This window comes from Pollicipes pollicipes, unplaced genomic scaffold (genome assembly GCF_011947565.3).
Source record: "Pollicipes pollicipes isolate AB1234 unplaced genomic scaffold, Ppol_2.1 Scaffold_6686;HRSCAF=7923_pilon_pilon_pilon, whole genome shotgun sequence".
Classification (NCBI taxonomy): Eukaryota; Metazoa; Arthropoda; class Thecostraca; order Pollicipedomorpha; family Pollicipedidae; genus Pollicipes; species Pollicipes pollicipes.
Window position 1 is genome coordinate 5,854,784 of NW_023596921.1, and position 6,979 is coordinate 5,861,762.

The following is a 6,979-nucleotide window of genomic DNA, read 5'->3' on the forward strand; positions in this document are numbered from 1 at the left end:
GAGTCTAGTCGGGCCTTTGATCTTTGGTTCCGAGGGGTCTTCTGACCCCTAATCGGGCCTCCTCAAACAAAGCCTGTGACCGAATCGGGGCCACCAGCCGAGACATGACGCCCTGTTATGCACTGTGGGGTCCCTGACCGACAAATGAGTACAAACCACTATTTTAGAGACTCAGACCAATGCAAATCGTGGTCCCGGTCTTGCTCTTGATCGAGAAATGGGCCCCCGGGTTCAAACTGGCAGGGAGCAAGCTGCTCCATGTTCATGCTATCTGGCAGATATAGACACCCGCATGGTCATAGGTGGTCCTCAAACGATGCAAGAGGACTTCTCATTGACATTTCAGGTCACGACCGTACGAAGCGCCATTAGTTATGTACCGGCGCTTCGCTATTAGCCAGCGCTTCGGACCATTATGCCCCCACCCGGGTATTTGATAGTCGGTTCCGTTGCACCACTCGGGCCACTCCTCGGGCCTTGGTGGGCTCGGAGCCCTTGCAGCACAGGATCTTCTGCTAGGCGCTGTGGGTCCCTGGTGGATGCAGGAGCCCCGACCAGTGTAAATCACTGGCCCCAATTTTGTAGCTGATAGGAAAGTGGGCCCCCAGGCATACACATATAGGGAGCGGACTGTGCGGCACTGGTGGTGCCTGACCGACATGTAGACCCAGGGATCCTGAATATGGCCTCCGGCTGGCATTTTGGGCTCTTGATCTTTGGCCCCGAGCGGCCCCTCGGGCCCTCGGAACCTAAGGGGAAAGGGGGCACGTGCTCCCGTGCCCTCCTCTGCCTGTGTTTCTGCTAACTTACCCCAAACCCCTATTTCTCTCCGCATCCTCGCCGCTTGAATTTGTGTTCTCGATGTTAAAGTTAAAAGCTCATTCTGGTATTTTGTACGAAAGTAATTTCCAATTTCAAGTTCAGGTAAGCTACTTTTTGTGAAAAGGTCATAGAATGGGTTGTAATTCCCAGAAAAACATCTGAGTAAATCCTGGTAAGGGAACACATTTTAGTACATACTGCAAAGGGGCCACTGAAAGCAGCTGTTGTCGATTATTGTATTGTATAACCACATAGCCACGATTTTGCGACGCATACACTTGCCATCGTTGTAATAAGACGCGTTAAGTTTTATCTGTGCCACTGTGTACGTTTGAAAGCTCCTGCATATTGCAGTCAACTGTTCTTTGTCTCAATCCAGGCACTTCGTTTGACAGGCGGTTCAAAAATTTGCAGACTGGCTCAACATATGATAGATCAAGCCTGACGGTAGCATTCGGCGCCTACAGGATACTGCTTGGTACAATACCAACGGGATATTAAAAGTAATGTGTTTGGGGTCCTACTACCTAATAAACCAAAAGTTTATAAAGCTGTTCTGTACTCATTCGGCCCAGTATACTCTTTTCGCTTATATGCATTTATGGGGCTTGGAGGAGTATTGGAGGGAAGGGGGGGGGGGGGTCTCAAGTCAGCATTGCGGGGCTCAGCCTAACCCGAAAGTATATAAAGTGACGCCCTTAATGGTAGCGAATAACACTAAACCGGTTCGAACCTGGAATATAGTTTAACAGTTGAAGCGGGAGCAGCCTGCTGCGATCTCGAAAGCGCTGCTAAGTTTCTCACGTGATAGTATCATCAAACGGACTCTGACAGCCTATCCTGCGATCACGAGACTGATTGGGACGTGCCAGAGCTATTCTCCGGAAGTCAGGTGCGCTCAGGGTGATGTTTCTCTCGAGATATTGCATTGAACTTTATCGACCTGTCTCATCTCTTAGAATGTTTTCGCTTGTCGTTTTCACGTGTCGTGCGAAAAATTATGAATGATTGGCGCTGCTTGTTTCGTGTACCATTCTTTTACTACTCTTACTACTAATAGAACTAGCAACGCTGTCTGAATGCCATTTGCAAGGAAGCGTTGGGCCTTTACATATATTTTCGCGGTATTATCCGTCACAGACAAAGCTTATTCCTATAACAATACAATGGAAGGGGGGAGCGTTGCTGAAGCCAAATCACTACCGGGCTATGACTATCGTTTTTTTTCTTCTCTCGAACGTGTGCCTTTTTAGACGCATTTATGTGCAATCATTCTCCAGGTGTGTATCACAACATTTGCTGAGTGCTACAGAGCGTTTAAGTTAGACATTTATGTGTTGACCTGCTCCAAGTCTGCTTTTTCCTGCCGATGCATATAATGAAATATGCAGCGTAAAATATACTGGTACTTATATATATATATATATATATATATATATATATATACTTGTACACCGAAATCGGGGCAAATTCTTGCATAGACTGATGGCCATGATGTACTACCTACAAGTAATTCTAGAGCATTGTGTAGAAATAAACCATATCTGCCAACCAAACTCTGGTCTGGAGGAAAACCCCGCCGTCAAAAGCTGCTTCCGTTTCTCTCCTCCCTTCCCCCTCCAGCCCCTTTTGAACGGCTTTGCACCGATGGTACATAACTCAGCCATTACATACAGCTGCATTTACCCTCGCAGGAAACAGAACATATCCGTAAAATTTCATTCAATCGCACTATCTTGCACCACGTGGTATGCCATGCCAAACATTGTGTGCGTACCAATCGCTAACATTTCGCTTTCTGGACACAGGCATGCACTCTAAAGTAAACAGTTATGTGAGGTTACCACTCATCAGAGAGTATGCGATACAGCCAAATCGTTTGTGATATTCATTTTTCAGTACGAGTGCTTGATGAATTTCTACATAGCCCAATGGGAGCATCAAAGATGGAAGCGCTCAGCACGAGCTGAATATCTTATATCTGGTGATATGCACGTTTTGTCGCATATCACATTACAGCTCTCACTGTGATGAGGTGGCATTGCATGCTGTGGGTATGTTTCGAAGTGGCATCACTCGCGCTGCTGCAGCCTCGTTACCTCAACATTCAACGAGGTAGCAGATGTGATAGCTGGATTTCCTGCAAATTGCACAGCTCTGCTTCTCATGGTGCGCGCCTTCAATTGCATACGAAAATATACTTGGAGAAAATAATAATAATACTAATAAAAAGCAAATAAATAAATAAATACACCGATGAAATAAATGAACAGAGATGCAAAACATTCTACCTGAAGGATGCGTGTTTTTACACGTAGTGCATTAGTTCGAGCGCAGACCGGGCGTGTCTCAATTCTTCGGAAAGGTGTGTGTCATACGGCACAGCCTGTGCACATCTCTGAGAGTTGGGGAATTACACATTGCAACATTACACATACAGCGCGCTGACTTACCTTAAAACCTTTTTACACGCATTTTGACCACTACGGTTACACCAGTGAAGATTTCATTAAACTTCACAGCCAAAATTGTCTGTGATTCCTGTCATCAACGGGCTTCAATGGGCCCTGGTCTTGAGGTGATACGTTTGACGCAAATTTCGAACATAAATCATATTTTGTGCTATGTGATGCAGGAACTTGGTTGGTGACACGAGTTATAACGGAAATAAAGCTGAACATAGAATAAATTAAGAATGATTCCATAACTGAGTATGTAAATGTCAGTAAGCCATAAAAAATCAGTGCAAATATGCCAGAGGCACCATGACAAAGGGTCAAAACAGGCAAACCCACCAAGTACAGCGGTATTGGGTTTCTGCAAATAACGCATCGATTATTTGAACACCTCTTGGCAAGTTGAAACACTACAAGTGAGTCCGCCCGTTCACTACTGTGGCAATTCCGCACGGCCAGGTTGGCAGCAACTTTGACGTCACTCAAACGTTCCATGATGCAATTAAAGATGACGTATTGAGGGGCATATGTGCTAAATATGCTGTCGATGTTAGCGTCTCGTTTTCCCTTCTAATTTTCTGCGGTTATTCCGTGCTAACTCAACCCACGAAGGCTTACTTTAAACATGTGATCAGCTGGGATTGAAGGGAAATTTTGAACGCGCGATTTTAGCTGTCTTTGAATACGACCTTGATTAGATTAGTCATTTAACATACGGCTTAAAAGCTTGCTTTTCGTGTTTTGAAAGAAATGCTTTGAAGCGAGCGTTTCTTTGCACACATCACAGATTCCACTTCAAAAGACATAGCGATATCTATTAAGGTCACATTTCAGACATAAATATAGAAGGTGCCCGTGCTCTAGGGGAAAAGAGGCTGGCCTCGCGGTCCAGTTACACTGGTTAAGAGTCCAACAGCGGGCAGTCCAGTTTTTGGCCCGACTAGAGTAGGAAGGCCTGCTGGCAACTGGCAACCGACAGTCAACCCGAGCCCGAGACGGCAACACTTGCACCCTGCAGTCTAGTAAAACTGTTTGACACGTGAAACCCTTCGCTGTTCTGTCTGGCAAAAGGAAGAAGGCAAAATTATCCTTCCAACTGGAAAACACAACTCGAATGGTAGGTTCGGGATAAAAGCAACAAATTATGCTTTACAGGTTCGCTGAAAGCAAGGCCACCCATGCACACCATTTTAAACAAATTTGTTTGATAGATATAGCAACGTTTGCAAAAAAGCACAATTCTGTTGTAAAAAAAATTGGATATAAATTCATTGCTGGAGTTCTTAAAACTGAAATGCAAAGCGCCTCTTTCATATTAATAAGCGATGATGTTTTGCTGATCCCGTACATAACTGCACTGGTATCAGCAAAAGACATCCGTCAGTATAGGTGGCAACGTGTTACTCTGTCGTTATAGGTGGCAACGTGTTGGAGGCAACGTAGAGAGAATATATCTTTGTCTTTCTATACTATGTCCGTAGAGGTGGCAACGTTTTGATATCCGCATTCATGTTCTTATATGCCGAAAACGCGTTCACGCTGAACTCAGCCGAAAATGCATGAAAAATCTGAAAGGACCTACGTGCTCGGCGTGTGGTCAGGCACATCCGGGCTGGACAACCGAATCTCCAAAGGTCATGGTAAAGCCTCCAGGCATGTTGAGGTCAAAACCGCGCTCACAAGTGCTCTGCCAGTAATGCATCAAATTCGAATCTGACAACGGCTACGTGCTTACTACGACGTTGGGTACATGCATGTTTAGTTACCTGAACTGTAAACGACATCATGTAGCATCCAGGCAACTGGAGGCAAAAACGCGATCCCGTCTGATCAACGGAGCATTCATACTCTGATCCATCTTCGTATATACCGAAAGCGCGGTGGAAGAAAGAGAGAGAGAGAGAGAGAGACGATGAGAGAGGAGAGGAGAGAGGAGGAGGAGAGGAGTACGCGATGCGAGAGAAGAGAGAGAGAGAGATGGATGAGAGCCGGAGAGAGAGAGAGTAGAGAGTAGAGACGAGGCGAGAGAGAGGAAGAGGAGAGAGAGAGAGGTGAGAGAGGATGCGAGAGAGTCGGAAGAGAGAGAGAGAGATGGGAGAGGAGGAGAGAGAGAGAGAGAGAGGGGGGGGGGGGAGAGGGGGGGAGAGAGAGAGAACGAGAGAGAACGAAAGTGAGAGAGAGAAAGAGAAGAGAGAGAGAGCGTGTCAACTCATATAGCACATGTGCACAATATCCACTGACAAAAATTAACAATGAAAATGTTCCGAGCAATGTGGCGAATACTCTTGGGCCTGCAAGCTCCTCTGAACTAGGATGCTACCTAGTTGACGAAATATCGTTGTTAAATGAAGTGGTTTTATGAGGTATACTAGATTTCCCTAGCCGCGTACTAGAGCAAAACGTTTGGAGTGTACTCGCACTCCGGGTATTTCTACCGCAGATAACCATCGTTGCTCTGGAAGCAGATCCTCGTGCATGGAAGACGCTTGCATTTGTTTTCCCAGCCTAAGGCATAGATTTTTCTCTTTTGTCATCGAGGGCTTCCATGCCCAAGCGTTGCAGGATGTGCGAGTGCTTTTCGATACTGCCGAAGATCATCTTTAAGGCTCTCTTCTGCACTTTTTAATATGTTGCGCTTGCTTGACAGTGGGTCCCGCATGAAAAACCGATGTACAAGATTCTAGCGATCGTCGAATGTAGGTGACATAAACCCGAATAAGCTGTGCCTGTTCTAACAATGAAATGTGTCCTGCTGGAATGGCTACTTGAAATCAAAGTTCTGAGCTGGTGAATGGTTTCGAGAAAACTGGCATTACCCATGAATTTGGACGCGTCTGATATAACAATGAGTGAAGGCACATCCAAATTTGCATGCTCCCATTCAGTTCAAAATTACGTACTTTGTTACGTGCATTTGCGAGAAACATTATGCAAATATATAAGACAGTGGTAATAGCCTGATTTGCCATAGAAAAAGAGAACAAGTTAGAGATAGAGAGCTATAGGTTTACACTGATTTCCGTTTCGATAAGGCGTGCTGCCGAAACACCAACTGATCTATGTCTCTACTTTCTTCGTTTTTGTACTAGGGATAAGGCTATTACTACTGTTTTGTTTAAAAGTTGCATGCTCCCTGTAACAGTTCAATCGTTGACATTGATAGTGGTCTAGTTGCTGTTCGAGCTAATCATATCGCGGTATATTCGCATTCCGCTAAATAAGATTCAAGATTATCCGTGAGTAGCTCAGTAGTATTTCGTCTCCTTTGCATATTGACAAGTGGTATCCTGTCAACAAGCCATGGCGTTGATAAGCATTTCGCTTTTTTAACATAACAGCAAAAACACGTCAAATGCAACTCGGGTCGTCAACATTTGGCGAAATGACATTCGGTTTAATATAGTTAGATAAACTGTGGTAAAACCTTGGATGGGACACGTCGGTACGTCGGTTTTTTCGCCTTACGGTGTACATCACTTTTCACCAGTGCAGTGTGCGACTTCGATGAAATGGTCTGCTCCGCGCATCAACCGCAGTTGTGTTCCCCTAAAAGCACAACCGCCATGTTACTTAGGCACGTTTCTTACGTAATTATTAAGTCCATACCGATGTCGGGAGCAGCCAAGTGCATTCCAACCCCACCAATGTCGTTTGATCGGCCGGGACACTCGCGATTATCACCTCTATTGTACTGGAATGCA